An 18,082-nucleotide genomic window follows, 5' to 3' on the forward strand; every position below is an offset into this window, starting at 1 on the left:
TCTATTTCTACTAAATTGCCAAATTCAATAGTGCAAAGTTGTTCATATGATTCCCTTAAGAGGCTTTTAATGGCTGAGTGATCTGTAATGAGGTATTACATTTTATTCCTGATATTGGTGATTTATGTCTTCTCAGTTTTATTTTCTTCAGCCTTGCTAGAGATTGATCAATGTTATTGATTTTTTAAAAACAACTAGCCTTTTGTTTCATTGATATTTTCTACTGTTTTCTTATTTTCAATTTTATTAATTTCTGCTCTTTATTTCCTTCCCCTGTTTGCTTTCAGTTTGTTGTTTATCTAGTTTCTTTATGTAATAACTTATAGTATTGATTTGAGACCTTTCTTCATTTCTAATGTAACCACTGAGTGTGACAAATTTCCCTCTCCACACTGCTTTGCTATGCCCCAAATATTTTTATGTTTCTTTTCCTTTCCCTTTAGTTCAATGTATTTTTTTTTCCCCTTGGAGACTTTCTCTTTGACTCTTGAATTATTTAGAAGGATGATGTTTAATTTCCACATACTTAGGCATTTTACTGTCGTTTTCCATTATTGGTTAACTATTGTGTTATAATTAGAGAATATACTCGGTGTGATATCAATGTATTTAAATGTTTGACATTTGTTTTATGGTCAGATATGATATATATTGGTGAATGTTCCATGGCATTTGAAAAAATTATGTATTTTGCTATTGTTGAGTGAAGTGTTCTACGTATGTCATTTAGATTCTCCTGGTTTATTGTATTTTTCAGAATTTCTGTATTCCTGCTGATTTGTATGTACTAATTCTATCAATGGCTAAAAATAGTGTTGAAGTCCCCAATTGTAATTGTGAATTTGTCTATTTCTTCTTTAATCTTTGAATTTTTGCTTTATGTATCTTGAGGCTCTGTTGTTTTGTGTGCACACAAATCAAATTTTTATATCTTCCTGGTGGATTGATTCTTTTATCATTATGTAATGTTTCATTTGTCTGTAGTAATTTTCTTTGCTCTGGAATCTTTTTATCAGATATTAATAGTGTCTATTCTGCTTGGGTTTTTTGATTGTTTAAAAGGTATCCGTGTGTGTGTGTGTGTGTGTGTTTCCATTTTCTTTTCCACCTTCCTATGTTATTGAATTTTAAGTGAATTTCTTACAAATAGCATATACATGACGATGGTCATGCTTTTTATCCACTCTGCCAATTACCATCTTTTGAGTAGTGTATTTAGACAATTTATGTTGAAAATACTAATTACCATTTAAAGCTTAAATTTACCATTTTTAAAATTTGTTTTCTGATTGTCTTGTCTGTTTCTCCATTCCTATGTCTCTCTTTCCCTGTCTCTTAGTGGGTTTCTTGAACATTTTTGGAGATTCTGTCTTGATTTATTTTTAGTTATTTCTTTGCAATATATAAGAGTGTATCTTTTGTATAATCTTTGTAGTTGTTGCTCTGGGTCTCTGTTAATATGGATATAGATATAGATATAAATGTAGATATTTCAGCATCTTACCACTCAAGTAAATGTATAAACTTCCATCTCATTTAGGTCCCTTAACCTTTCTCACTTTTAAATATGTGAGTTTTAATACAAAAGATAAATAGAACAAAAAGCTGGTTCTTTGAAAAGATAAATAAAATTGATAGACCATTAGTAATATTAACCAAGGAAAGAAGACAGAATATACAAATAAGCTTAATTAGAAACAAAACAGGAGATATTACAACCAATACCACAGAAATACAAACAATCATGCATGACTACTATGAACACTTTTATGCACATAAACTAGAAAACCTAGTGGAGATGAATAAATTCCTGGAAATATACAATCCTTCCAGATTAAACCAGGAAGGATTAGAAACTCTGCAAAGACCAATAACAGTGAGATAGAAATGGTAAGTTTAAAAATTGCCAAAAAAAAAAAAAAAAAGTCCAGGATCAGATAGATTCACAGTTGAGTCCTGTCAGACATTCAAAGAATTGTTATCAATCCTATTGGCTGACACCATTGCCAACATAGAGAAAGAGGGAATCCTCCCTAAATAATTCTATGAATCCAGTATCACCCTAATACCAAAACAAGAAAAGGACATAACAAAAAAAGAAAATTACAGAACAATATCCCTGATGAATACAGATGTGAAAATTCCTAACAAAAAACTAGCTAATCAAATCCAACAGCATATCAAAAAGATAATCCACCATGATCAACTGGTTTTCATACAAAGGATGCAGGGATGATTTAACATATGAAGTCAATAAATGCAATATACCATATACACAGAATTAAAAACAAAAATCACATGATCATCTCAATAGACACATAAAAAGCACTTGACAAAATGCAGCATCCCTTTTTGATTAAAACCCTCAGCAAAATCAACATAGAAGGGATACTCCTTAATGTAATAAAAGCCATCTATGACAAACTCACAGCCAACATAATACTGAACGGGCAAAAGATGAAGGCATTTTCCTTGAGAACTGGAACAAGACAAGGATGCCTACTGTCACAACTTCAACTTCTATTCAACATAGTACTGGAAGTCATAGCCAGAGCAATCAGACAAGAGAAAGAAATAAAGACCATTCAAATCAGTAAAAAGGAAGTCAAATTGTTGCTGTTTGCTGATATGATTTTATACCCAGAAAACCTTAAAGCCTCCTCCCAAAAGCTCATGAATCAGCAAAGTTTCAGGATACAAAATAATGTACACAAATCAGTAGCCCTGCTATACACCAACAGAGGCCAAGCTGAGAATCCAATCAAGACCTCAATTCCTTTTATAATAACTGCGAGAAAAGTAAAACACTTAGGAATATGCCTAACAAAGGAGATGAAAGACCTCTACGAGGTAAACTCCAAAACACTGCTGAAAGAAATAGATCACAAACAAATGGAAACAAATCCCATGTTTATTGATGGGTAGAGTCAATATCGTGAAAATGACTATACTGCCAAAAGCAATCCACAAATTCAATGCAATTCCCATCAAAATACCACCATCTAGTTTCTTCTCAGAACTAGAAGAAACAATCCTAAAATTCATATAAAACAAAAAAGAGCCCACATAGCCAAAGCAAAAAGAACAAATCTGGAGGCATCACATTACCTAACTTCAAATTATACTATAAGGCCATAGTCACCAAAACAGCATGGTACTGGAATCAAAATTGGCACATACATCAATGAAACAGAATAAAGAAACCAGAAATAAAGCCAAGTACGGCCAGGTGTGGTGGCTCATGCCTGTAATCTCAGCACTTTGGTAGGATGAGGTGGGTGGATCACCTGAAATCAGGAGTTCAAGACCAGCCTGGTAAACATGGCAAAACTTGTCTCTACTAAAATTACAAAAATTAGCCGGGTGTGGTAGCAGGTGCCTGTAATCCCAGCTACACAGGAGGCTGAGGCAGGAGAATCACTTGAACCTGGGAGGCAGAGGTTGTAGTGAGCTGAGATTGCACCACTGCACTCCAGCTTGGGCAAAAAAAGCGAGACTGTTTTAAAAAAAAAAAAAAAAAAAAAAAAAACTGGCACAGTGGCTCACACCTGTAATCCCAGTGCTTTGGGAAGCTAAGGCAGGTGGATTGCCTTAGGTCAGGAGTACGAGACCAGCCTGGCTAACATAGTGAAACCCCATCTCTACTAAAAATACAAAAAATTACCTAGGCATGGTGGTGGGTGCTTGTAACCCCAGCTGCTAGGTAGGCTGAAGCAGGAGAATTTCTAGCACCTGTGAGGTGGAGGTTGCAGTGAGCCGAGATCACAGCATTGCATTTCAGCCTGGGAAACGAGCAAAAACGCTGTCAAAAAAAAAAAAAATACTTAGAGCCAGCTGATCTTTAACAAAGAAACAAAAGCATAAAGTGGGGAAAGAACACCCTATTCAACAAAGGGTGCTGGGATAATTGACAAACCACACCAGTAAAAGAGTGAAACTGGATCCTCATCTTTTACCTTATACAAAAACCAACTTAAGATAGATCAAAGTCTTAAATCTAACACCTGAAACCATAAAAATTCTAGAAGATAACATCAGAAACTCCCTTCTAGACATTGGCTTAGGCAAAGAGTTCATGACTAAGAGCCCAAAAGCAAATGCAACAAAAGTAAAGATAAACAGTTGTGACTTAATTAAACTAAAAAGCTTCATAGCAAAAGAAACAATCAGCAGAGTAAACAGACGACCCACAGAGTGGGAGAAAATTCTTCCCAATCTATATATTTGACAAAGTACTAATATCCAGAATCTACAAGGAACTCAAACAAATCAGCAAGAAAAAAAAGTCCCATCAAAAAGTGGGTTAAGCATATGAACAGACAATTCTCAAAAGAAGATATGCAAATGGCCAACAAAAATATGAAAAAATGATCAACATTACTAATGATCAGGGAAATGCAAATGAGAAGTACAATGTGATACCACCTTACTACTGCATGAATGGCCATAATGAAAACAGTTTTTAAAAAAGATTTTGTGGGGAATTTGGTGAAAAGGAATAGTTTTACACTGCTTGTGGGAATGTAAACTAATACAATCACTATGGAAAATACTGTGGGCATTCCTTAAGGAACTAAAAGTAGAACTACCATTTCATCTAGCAATCCCCCTTCTAGGTATCTACCCAGAAGAAAAGAAGTCATTATATCAAATAGATACTTGCACACACATGTTTATAGCAGCACAATTTGCAATTGCAAAAATATAGAACCAGACCAAATGCCTATCATCAATGAGTAGATAAAGAATTCATGTTATGCATATACCATGGAATACTACTTACTGTAAAAAGGAACAAAATAATGGCATTTGCAGCAATCTGGATGGAATTGGAGATCATTATTCTAAGTGAAGTAACTCAGAAATAGAAAATCAAACATCATATGCTCTCACTTAGAAGTGGAACTAAGCTATGAGGATGCAAATCCTTAAGAACGACATAGTGGGCTTTGGGGACTCAGGGGAAATGATGGAAGAGGGATGACAGATAAAAGACTACAAATTGGGTACAGTGTGTACTGCTCAGGTGACAGGTGCCCCAAAATGTCAGCAATCACCAGTAAAGAACTTATTCATGTAACCAAACCCCACTTGTCCCCAAAACCTATGAAAATAAAAAATTAAAATTAAATAACTGTGAAAACGTGAATTTTATTCAGTTTCCTGAATCTTTAGGTTTGCATTTTTCACTAAATTTAGGAAGTTCTCACCCACTGTTTATTCAAATACTATTTAAGCGCCTCTCTCTTCTTCGTGCCCTTCTTTGACTACAATAATAGTAGTCTACAGAAATAGTCAATTTGTATTATTGACCACAATAATGCGGATGCTGGATCTTCTGCTGTTGTTCCACAGGTCCTTGAGGCTTCATTCTTGTTTTTCTAGCTTATTTTTTCTCTGTTGTTCAGACTTCATAAATTCAATTGATCCTTCATCAAGTTACTGATATAAAATGCTTACATTAAAATCACATAAACCAAAAACAGAAAAAAAAAAAGCCACCAAAGATTTCATTTTGATAAAATTGGCTAACTGCAGGAACTAGGACATGATTTTATTTATCACCTGTGATAGCCTATGAATTACAGAAATATCCTATAGAATATGAATTTACTCACTCAGCTGTTGGTTTTTCATCTAATTCCTAGACACAGACCATGACTCCTGGTGTTTCACCTTTTCTTTCCTTTTTGAAAATAACAACAACACACAACCCCAAACTCAGTGTAAATGAAGCCATTAGGAGAAAAGTTATTCTCTCATTTTTTTTTAGCACATTCACACATAACCGAAATGATTTATGTTCTTTAGTTTTCTTGGTCTTGAAAAGATGAGTGATCGTATCGACCAATGCTATTTGTGGTGGTGCTATGGCTCCCTGCTGCCATCCAGATACATTGTTTCTTAGTGTCCTGAACCTCTATGGGGACAGCTAATGAACACTTTTTGGCACATGCTAAGAATCCTGAAATAAGCACCATTATGATTTATTTCTATCTAAATTACTCCAATTTGGGAAAGGAGGCTGAATTGCACTGATTTTTCCATAAAACTAGCTCATTTTGATGAATACTAGTTTGTCTCTTGATGCAGGATATTAGAGAAACAGAAAATAAACACGTACACACACATATAAATGTCTCCAACCTTTTATTTTGAATCAAACAATTGCTTTTTGTTTCTCTCATTGATTCAGTTGGTAATTAATACTATGCTCTACAATGAATGCCACTTGAATAATTTGAACATTCAACAATATTAATATTCCCTTTCTTTGAAACAAAAATGAACCAAAGAACCTTTTAACAGATGTTTGAAGCATATTTTGTCATCAGATTGGGCATTTGTGCCTGTAAACAATAAAATGGTGAATTATTCTTTAAATCTGCAGCTGTCAGCATTTTACAATCTGATCACTTATACTGAAAGTAGGCTCTATTACAAACTAATTTTATGTCTTAATATGTAAAACTCTCCCAAATATTCATTTTTTCTCAGCCTCTTCCTCATAATTATTACCATATTTTAAATCTGTAATTTAAAATAGGTGCACATAAAACTGACAAATGTCATTTGGCAGAGAATCTTACATGCAAAATAGCCATTTAGGCTTATTGTTTGCTAAACATGTATGTACCTGAAAATATTAAGCTGAATTTATTCAGCACAGAAATAAGCAGGGGGATCATTTAAATGTCACTTTTACCTGAAAAACCATTAAATGAGCCAAGATGTGGAAGAGACACTGAGAGGCAAAAAACGAAAATTTACCCTTATGTAATAGATTTTCTAGCTTAAAAAAAAAAAGACATATCACTACCAAACCATTAATTTTTAAAAATTAAACAAAACAAGATGTAAATGTGAGACACGTCTAAGAAAATATGCAGTTAAATGCCAAGTGAATGGCACATACAATAAATTCTAAACATTCAGAGAAGGGTCAAGATCCTGGGAATCACAATAAATCACGAAGCTCTCAGAAGTCATTTTATTTGCAAGGATTATAGCAGTAAAGGTATTGGTTAATACAAAAGTAATTGCTGCTTTCGTCATTGAAAGTAATAACAAGAAATTGCAATCACTTTTGCATCAACCTAATATAATCTTGATGTGCTAAAGCTAGCCTGTTCTGGCTGCAATGAAGGATGATCATCAGCAAGTTTCGCCAGCCCTGCCTCCAGTCATGTTAGGTTAACAGCATGAAACTGTCCTGGTTGGAAGTATTTATACCAAAAAAAAGGGGCAAACATTAGGAAAAAAAAGTTGAAAAATGTACCAGCCTACCACTGTATGAAGGGAACTTATCAAAATCTAGTTCAAATATGAATTTCATCTCTATTTAAGACTTTTTTTGGGGGAAAGGATTCCCTGTTCAATACATGGTGTTGGGAAAGCTGGCTAGCAATGTGCAGAAAGCAGAAACTGGACCCCTTCCTGACACCTTACACTAAAATTAACTCCAGCTGGATTAAAGACTTAAACATAAGGCCTAACACCATAAAAACCCTAGAAGAAAATCTAGGCAAAACCATTCAGGACATAGGTGTAGGCAAGGACTTCATGACTAAAACACCAAAAGCATTGACGACAAAAGCCAAAATAGACAAATGGGACCTAATCAAACTCCGCAGCTTCTGCACAGCAAAAGAAACAGTCATTAGAGTGAATCGGCAACCAACAGAATGGGAAAAAATTTTTGCAGTTTACCCATTTCACAAAGGGCTGATATCCAGAATTTACGAAGAACTAAAACAGGTTTACAAGAAAAAAACTAACAAGCCCATTCAAAAGTGGGCAAAAGATATGAACAGATACTTTACAAAAGAAGATGTACATGAGGCCAACAAACATATGAAAAAATGCTCATCATCACTGGTCATCAGAGAAATGCAAATCAAAACTACATTGAGATACCACCTCACGCCAGTTAGAATGGCTATCATTAAAAAATCTGGAGACAACAGATGCTGGAGAGGATGTGGAGAAATAGGAACACTTCTACACCGTTGGTGGGAGCGTAAATTAGTTCAACCATTGTGGAAGACAGTGTGGCAATTCCTCAAGGACCTAGAAATAGAAATTCCATTTGACCCAGCAATCCCATTACTGGGTATATATCCAAAGGATTACAGATCGTTCTACTATAAGGACACGTGCACACGAATGTTCATTGCAGCACTGTTTACAATAGCAAAGACCTGGAACCAACCCAAATGCCCATCGACGATAGACTGGATAGGGAAAATGTGGCACATATACACCATGGAATATTATGCAGCCATCAAAAACGATGAGTTTGGGTCCTGTGTAGGGACATGGATGAACCTGGAAACCATCATTCTCAGCAAACTGACAGAAGAGCAGAATATCAAACACCGCATGTTCTCACTCATAGGCAGGTGTTGAACAATGAGAACACATGGACACAGGGAGGGGAGCACTACACACTGGGGTCAGTTGGGGGGAAATAAGGGAGGGACGGTAGGGGGTGGGGAGCTGGGGAGAGATAGCAAGGGGAGAAATGCAAGATGTAGGTGATGGGGAGGAAGGCAGCAAATCACACTGCCACATGTGTACCTATGCAACAATTTTGCACGTTCTTCACATGTACTCCAAAACCTAAAATGCAATAAAAAAAATAAATGGGGAAAAATAAATAAATAAATAAATAAATACCACCCCCCAAAAAAAAGACTTTTTTTGTTTTGCAGATAAGGAGGCTGAAGCCAACAGGTTAAAGCAACTTCAGTATAAGTCATGCTGAAAGTAAATGACATCCTGATTTTCATATTTATCATCTAACCTTTGTTCAAACAACTTAATTATTTGTTGATCTTACAGTTTCAGCCTGTTATAGATCCTTGATATATGAAGAACAAGGTTATTGAATTTTCAAACCTCATAACTAATTTAGAAATCCTTACCATTCATTTTGCAGAATTATTGGGTTCTTTCCAACATGTATTTCAGTAAAACGGATCCCTCCATCCATTGAGTTTCCCACATTTAATCATTACTCTGATTCTCTTCCCCCACTGGACTGCGGATCAATCTATTTATTTCTATGATTTGGGAGTATCCACAAAGTAAAGAGAGTTTAAGCCACCAGAGAGATTTGCACTGACCCGACTATAGAGTATTGAGAAGGGGTTAGATTATAGTTAAGTGATTTGGATCCAATATTCTCTCCAGCTAAGTTGTAGCTGCTGCTTTTTCATCATGCAATTCTGCTGCAACACTAAATGCTAGAGAAAGCTTTCTTATCAGTTAGAATGGGCTACACTAGGCTGCAGTAATGAACAACCTCCAGATCTGAGCATCTTAACCAAAACATATTTCCCATGTATGTTACATTGCTTTCTTAGGTTGACAGCAGCTCTGTTCCATGTCACTCCCACTCAGGGGCTCAGAATAACAGAACCTTTACATCTACAATGTCACGAGAGCATGAAAAAAGGAACATGGTTGACTACATATAGGCTCACCAAGGCTTCCGCCCAGAAGTAAACACCTCATTGCTGCTCATGTTCCTCATCATGTTAGGCCAACGCAAGTCGTATGGTCTAAGGGATGTAATATTCCACTAGAATTGAAACACCGGTAACAGCCCTAAAGATTACCACAGCTTAGGTGTCTATCATTAATTATTAGAGAGAGTAAAACTTTTGGCTAAGTTTGCATGATAAAAAAATCTACATAAGTAAACATTTCTGTCTTGTGTCTTAAGTGTATATTTCTCTCTGAGATAGTATCAATATCTACTATACAATCGGTACAAAAATATGTTTTAAAAGGAAGAACATGATTATTTCTAAATGAGGAGTGCACAAACTGAATCTCTAGGAGAAAGCTTATCCTCATTCATTTATTTACCTAGTCAACTTCTCTTTCAAATGCACTTTATTGATATGAATCTAGAGTGATACCCAGCCCATCACAAACAGAGCTGGCTAGGTTTCTAAAGCTAATTTCTGCCTGAGGGCTTTGCAGTTTAATCACCTGACTTTCTTTTGTTTTCAGTTCTTGCTGTTGTTGGACTTCCTGAGGTTTTATATGGTAGTGCTCTGAATTGACCTATTATTATTTTCATTTTATTTCTCCCAATGTAAGAAACTAGTGTAGAAGGTAAGCCTGATCTCCATCTCTCCTGAACATGACAGATTCTCTACAAACTGAGATTTGTAAATGTCAATGAATCATATCCTCCATTTCCCTCAACTAAAATGCATTCCTTACACTGCTGAAAAAGTAGAAGACCTTCCTATGATGGGGAAAACTAGCAGTATAATTCTAAGAAGGATATCCATACTTCAGGACTCCAATATCCAAAGGTTTTCCTGCCCTTGGCCATATTAAGCCAATTTTTTTTTCCCATTTTTGTTTGTTTATTTTTTTTAAGCTAGATGCTGGTTGAGTGACAAAGTCACATTCAGAAACATGTTACGTGAGGGCACTAATTCCATTTTGAAATATTACATTTTACTAATAACAGAAAAATGTATTATATTTCAGTTCTACTTACATATTATTGGTATATATAATCATGTAACTTGAAAACTTTTTTTAGTACTTTATATACACACTAGAGTTTCAGACACATTTCTTTTTGGGAAGTTTTTGTTGTTGTTTGTCTATTTGAGACAGAGTTTTGCTCTTATTTCCCAGGCTGGAGTACAATGGCATAATCACAGCTCACCGCAACCTCCGCCTCCCTAGTTCAAGCGATTCTCCTGCCTCAACCTCCTGAGCAGCTGAGATTACAGGCAGGCACCACCATGCCCAGCTAATTTTGTATTTTTAGTAGAGACAGGGTTTCTCCATGTTGGTCAGGCTGGTCTCGAACTTCCCAACCTCATGTGATCTGCCTGCCTCTGACTCCCAAAGTGCTGGGATTACAGGCCTGAGCCACCATGCTAGGCCTCTTTTTGGAAAATTTTTAAATAGATACTATCTCTAGTTATATATTAATTTCTACATCAATTTAAATGTGTTTTCTTAGCAAATGTTCTTGGACACAAATAATAGACGTACATATTTTTAGAACTGAGAAACTTAATTCAAGTCACATCTTTATTTTACCAAGGAAAAAGATATGCTTTTGCTCTGTGTTCCCATCCAAATCTCATGTCAAATTGTAATCCCCACATGTCAGGGGAGGGGCCTGGTGGGAGGTAATTGCATCATAAAGGTGAAATTCCCCTTGCTGTCCTCATGATAGTGAGTGCATTCTCACAGTTCTGATGGTTTAAAAGTGTGGCACTACCCCTCCCCCTTTCTCTTTCCTGCCACCTTGCAAAAAAAGATACTTGCTTCCCCTGCACTTTCTGCCATGATTGTAAGCTTTCTGAGGTCTCCTCAACTATGCAGAACTGTGATTAAATTAAACCTCCTCACTTTATAAATTACCCAGTCTCTGGTAGTTTTTTATAGCAACATGAGAACAAACTAATACAGAAGACAGGTATTAACAGTAGGGTACTGCTATAAACATACCTAGAAATGTGGAAGTGACTTTGTACCTGGGTCACAGGCAAAGGTTGAAACAGTTCAGAGGACTCAGAACAAGACAGAAAGTTGAAGGAGAGTCTGGAACTTCCTAGATACTTGTTGAATGATTGTGACCAAAATGCCGAGAGTAATATGAACAGTGAAGTCCAGGCTAATGTGTTCTCAGATGGAGATGAGGAACTTATTGGGAACTAGAGTAAAAGTCACTCTGGCTATGCTTTAGCAAAGAGACTGGAAGCATTTTTCCCCTGTCTTAGACATCTGTGGAACTTTGAACTTGAGAGAGATAATGTAGGGTATCTGGTGGAAGAAATTTCTAAGCAGCAAAGCATTCAAGATGTGACCTGGTTTTTTCCAAAAACGTATGCTCATATGTTCTCATAAAGAGAGGATCTGAAATTAGAACTTATGTTTAAAAGGGAAGCAAAATAAAGGTTTCAAAAATTTGCAGCCTCACCATGTAGTAAAAAAGAAAAACTCATTTTTCTGGGGAGAAATTCAAGCTAGCTGCAGAAATTTGCATGAGTAAGGAATAGCTGAATGTTAATAGCCAAGACAATGGGGAAAATTTCTCCAGGGAATTTCAGAGATCTTCATGGCAGCCCCTCCCATCATAGGCCTGGAGGCCTAGGAGGAATAAATGGTTTTGTGGGCCCAGGGTGCTTCTGCTCCGCTCAGCCTTGGGACTTGGTGCCCAGCATCTTAGTGGCTCTAGATCTAGCTATAGCAAAAACAACAAAGGTACAGTATGTGCCATTGCTTCAGAGGGTGCAAGCCCCAAGCTTTGGTGGCTTCCATGTGATGTTGAGCCTATGGGTCAAGAGTTGAGCAGCCTCCACCTAGATTTCAGAGGATGGAGGGAATTGCCTGGATGTCCAGGCAGAAGTCTGCTGCAGGGAGCCCTCATGGAGAACCTCTATGAGGGCATGCATTTAGGAAATGTGGGGTTGAAGCCCCCACACAGAGTTTTGCTGGGGCACTGCCTAGTGGAGCTGTGAAAAGAGGGCCACCATCCTCCAGAACCCAGAATGGTGGGTCCACCGACAGCTTGCACTGTGTGCATGGAAAAGCTGCAGGCACTCAACACCAGCCTGTGAAAGCAGCCGAGGGGGCTGTATCCTGCAGAGCCACAGAGACCCAAGGCCTTGGGAGCCCACCTCTTGTGTCAGTGTGTCCTGGATGTGAGACATGGAGTCAAAGGAGATTTTGGAGCTTTAAGATTTAATGGCTTCCCTGTTAGGTTTGGGACTTGCATGGGGCCCTTATGTTTTGGTCAATTTCTCCCATTTAGAAAGGGAGCATTTACCTGATGCCTACACTCACATTGTATCTTTGAAGTAACTAACTTGTTTTGGATTTTACAGGCTCATAGATGGAAGGCCCTTTCCTTGTCTCAGATGAATTTGGAATTTTGAGTTAATGCTGGAATGAATTAAAATTTTGGGGGCTGTTGGGAAGGGATAATTGGTTTTGAAATGTGAAAAGGACGTGAGATTTGGTGGGCGGGACCAGGGGCAGAATAATATGGTTTGGCTCTCTGTCCCCACTCAAATCTTGTGTCAAATTTTAATCTTCATGTATCAGTGGAAGAGCCTGGTGGGAGATGATTTAATCACAAGGGCAGATTTTTTATTTCCTGTTCTTGTGATAGTGAGTGACTTCTCATGAGATCTGATGCTTTAAAAGTGTGGCACTTTCCTTCTTGCTCTCTCTCTCCTGCCACTTTTTGAAGAAGGTGGCTTCCTTCTCCTTCACCTTTCGCCATGATTGTAAGTTTTCTGAGGTCTCCCCAGCCATGATGAACTGTGAGTCAATTAAACTTCTCTTCATTATAAATTACTCAGTCTCAGGTAGTTTGTTATAGCAGTGTGAGAATGGACTAATACAGGGAATATTAAGGTTTTGAAAGGTTTTTTCAAAGATGAATTTCTGGGAAGCCATTATCAACTAAAAAAAGAAAAGCTTTCAATGGGCAACATCAAGGGAAGGCAATAAGAGTAACAATATATTGGCCCCATGTGGTGGCTCATGCCTGTAATCCCAGCACTTTGGGAGGCTGAGTTGGGCAGATCATTTGAGGTCAGGAGTTTGAAACCAGCTTGGCCAACATGGTAAAACCCTGTCTCTACTAAAAATACAAAAATTAGCCAGTCATGGTGGGCACCTGTAATCCCTTCTACTCAGGAGGCTGAGGCAGGAGAATCACTTGAACCTGGGAGATGGAGGCTTCAGTGAACCAAGATTATGCCACTCCACTCCAGCCTAGGCAACAGGGTGAGACCCCATCTTAAAAAAAAAAAAAAAAAAAAAAGAGTAACAATATATTATATGAATCACTTATTTGTTTATGTTTAGGATTTCTTATCTGTGTTTTTTGAAGGTAGATATAATAACTGCAGTAGTACAACTTTTCTTACTAAGTTGGAAATCCACATACATAAGGTCATTATTGTGTAGTGACTGCCCAGAGGCTGTGTTAAGAAAGCTTCTGAGGACACATAAAGAAAGCCTTGGCATCCTGGTTATGTGTTTGGTTGGTTATGTCTGCCTGGCTCAGGGAATGAGAGAAATGGCATGCGTGCTGCACTTTATTGTGCCTGATGTACCCAAAGTACATGCAAACATGGACTGGTCAGGAATATCATAGTTTAATTTTGCCCATGACACCAGGTAGAGTATAAAAATCTTTGATTAGCTTTGTGCATTCCATTTTCCTGTCAACACAGTGAATAATTTGTTTATAAAGAGTTTTAAAGTATTTTTTTTTAAAATTCAGAACATGAGAAATCAAATGTGTTGGTGGTCGCTTTGCACTGGTTGGATGAAGAACAGGGAATTGAAATAGCTGTTATCTAATGATTTCCTACATTACCTGGGGACTGCTAAAGAAGGATACTGTGCAGAAACTATTCTAAATATATTTCTGAGAGCAGCTAATTGGGAAAAACCTCTTGCAATTTCTTCTTAGACGGTCTACATTTAAGGCTGTATTCCCCCTGTCAAAGAAAACACATTATTATTTATATCAGAGAAAGTTTCAAGAACTCGCCCTTCAGGACATCTCTGAAGCATTGCTATATTTTCTTCTAGTTTATGAGTAGTAAGGACACTAAAAATTGTTGCAGGGGAAACAAAAAGAATTTACGAAGCATTTGTTGTAAAATTCCCCAGACGTAAGTACAGTGAGAAGATAATGAATCATTTACCATCAAGGGCACACAAGTTAAGAAAGAACTCAGCCAAAAATATATATTTCATAGACTATATTGTAGGCAATTACTACCAAAAGCTATTTATACACTGATAAAATAAATCTAAGAGTATGTTATATAATTTCAAACAACAGTTGTAAATAAACTTTAAAGCAACTATTTGTCTCAATTCTACATTTTCTCAGCAGGATGGTAAATATGGTAGCTTTGACTTGGAATATGAGTCAGGAATCCCAAATTCGAATCCTAAATTTGTCAGCAACCAGGTATGTGATTTCTAGCCAGATTCATGATATCTCTAGACTTTAACTTTATCTCTTAAACTGTTCTGTTTGGATTAAATGATCCCTAAAATGTATTTTTACTCTAAAAAGCATGATGATGTTATATAAAGCAGAAAGCACACACACCTACACACCAAAACAAGTGGTCAGAGATTGCACTTGGTGGGAAAGGGTGAACTTGAAGACAAGCCTAAAGCTGATGTAAATATTCTCCTATTTGCCTTCATAGATTGGCAGTTTAATGAAGACTGGGAAACTGATTACTCTTTATCTTGGTGCACCCTGACAGCTCTTAGGATTGCTCCCAGTTGGCACTTGGGTCAGGAAGGGCACAAGGGGGCAGAGAAGCAGACCCACAGGTTCCGTTTTAACACCCCCAGCTCTCAGTTACTTCTCTAGAGAAGGCACACTATTTTTTTTTCCTCCGGTAGCCTGGATGGATGCAACATGCTTCTTCAGAACTTTTTTCAATTCCTGGGGAGCATGTTGCATCCATCCAGGCTACCAGGACAGAAAAAGAAACCTGTCGCCTGGGCTGGAGTGCAGTGGTATCATCTCGGCTCACTGCAACCTCTGCCTCCTGGGTTCAAGTGATTCTCCTGCCTCAGCCTCTCGAGTAGCTGAGATTACAGGCACCTGCCACCATGCCCACCTAATTTTTTGTATTTTTAGTAGTGATGGGGTTTCATCATGTTGGCCAGGCTGGTTTCAAATTCCTGACCTTGTGATTTGCCCACCTCGGCCTCCCAAAGTGCTTGGGATTACAGACATGAGCCACTGTGCCTGGCCAAGAAGGCACACTTCTGTTGTCCTAAAGCAGCAATGAGGCATCTCCTACTTAAAGTGATGGAGTCACTGAAGTAAAACTGTCCCTGGCTGTGGAAACACTGTCAATCACCTGTGGGATTTCTATCCCTGACCCTCATCTTCAGAACTTATTTCAATCCCTGGAGAGCATGTTGCATCCATCCAGGCTACCAAGGCAGAAAAAGATGAAAAGTCACTTCATAAGAAGCTTTTAAAGAATTGCTGTAAGAATTTTAGCCTGGGTGAGAAATTGAGAACGGAAATAAGTAAGTGATACAAGAAGACGTACAAACAGTGATCAATAGAATTTGCTGATGGATTAGAGGGGCCAAAAATTAGATTGGCCAGAATGAGAAATTTTCTTGCCTTAGTAGGGAGCTGGAAGATTTCAATGTCAAAATAATATGAGCCTGTAAATGACCTCTTTCCAGGGAACTAATCTTGCCAGATACTAGCCTAGCCCACATCCCAGACCTTCACCTTACAGTGCCCAGTCGTTCTCTAGCACAGCTCTGTATTTCTTTTATCAGAGTCTGTAATTTTATTACGCACTTTTAAAAATGTATGTATGGTATGTGTTCTGCACTAAAGTGTTAGCTCTGAAGACAAGATTTCATCTTTCTTATTCACACATGTCTGACACATGGTAAATGATCAACAAAATATTTATTCAATGAGCTAATTAGTAAATTAGAGTTGCACAAAGAAAGAGCAACATAGTCAAATAAAACTGAGAAATACTGAATATTATATGCCCCTCTTGTGGAATATGAACAAATATTTTTCTTAATAACTTCATTTATTTTACATGTGTTAGAAAAAAAAACTGGAATACCTCTTTATTTCAGATATATTAATGTTTCCAATAGGAATATGTTGTTTTCAAAATAGGTTTCCTTTTGTGAAGAAAATAACAATAGAATGGGCATGTGAATATGGCAAAAAATCTAAATGTATCATGGCTGAACTGAAAGGAAAGTGAGGTGTGTTAGCTTTTCCATACTAATAATATACAATAAACTACCAAAAACACAATGGTTTAAAAGACCACATAACTTCATTATCTAAAACTTTCAGAAATTAAGTCCTAAAATCCATTTGTTGGAATAGCTGTATAACTTCTGAAGGCTCTGGAGGAGAATCTGTTGTTTTCTTTTTCTACCTTAGAGGATGCATTGGTCCATTTTCATGCTGCTGATGAAAACATCCCCAAGATTGGGCAATTTACAAAAGAAAGAAGTTTAATAGACTTAGAATTCTATGTGGCTGTGAAGGCCTCACAATCATCGTGAAAGGTGAAAGGCACATCTCACATGGTGGCAGACAAGAGAAGAGATCTTGTGTAGGGAAGCTCCCATTTTTAAAACCATCAGATCAGGCCAGGTACAGTGGCTCATGTCTATAATCCCAGCACTTTGCGGGGTGGAGGCAGACAGATCAGGAGGTCAGGATTTCAAGACCAGCCTGGCCAATATGGTGAAACCCTGTCTCTACTAAAATACAAAAATTAGTTGGGCATGGTGGCAGGTACCTGTAATCCCAGCTACTCATCAGGCTGAGGTAGGAGAATCATTTGAACCTGAGAGGTGGAGGTTGCATGAGCCAAGACTACACCATTGCACTCCAGCCTGGGTGACAGAGTGAGATTCTGTCTCAAAATAATAATAATAATAAACCATCAGATTTCATGAGACTTATTCACTATCACAAGAATAGCATGGGAAGGACCTGCCCCCATGATTCAATTACCTCCAATCAGATTTCTCCCAGGACTTGTGGAAATTGTGGGAGTTACAATTCAAGATGATATATGGGTGGGGACACAGCCAAACCATATTATAGGAACTCTCTGCCTTTCTTGCTTTGTGGGCCCTACCTGTGATGGCATCTTTCAGACTTCTGCTTTGTCTTTGCATCTCCTCTGACTCCTCCTCTCCTACCACCTGCTTAGAAGGACCATTATGATTACATTGAACCCACCAGGATAATCTCACATCACCTCCCCATTCTCACGTCAACATCCTTAATTTAATCTAACTGCAAAGCCCCATTTGCCATCCCAGATAACATGTTCACTGGTTCCAGGGATTATTCTGTGAACATCTTTGGGAGAATCATTATTCTATATATCACAAGGGGAATTCTGATTAAAATCACTGGATAGAACATAAGTAGTAGACTGACTGCAAGAAAGTTTTCACATCTTTACCACTCCCTCTATTGAAGTCTTTGAAATGTTTCTTTGTTGTTCTGTCCACCAAGATTTCC

This window comes from Sapajus apella, unplaced genomic scaffold (assembly GCF_009761245.1).
Source record: "Sapajus apella isolate SASKATOON/1434 unplaced genomic scaffold, GSC_monkey_1.0 scaffold10, whole genome shotgun sequence".
Taxonomy (NCBI): Eukaryota; Metazoa; Chordata; class Mammalia; order Primates; family Cebidae; genus Sapajus; species Sapajus apella.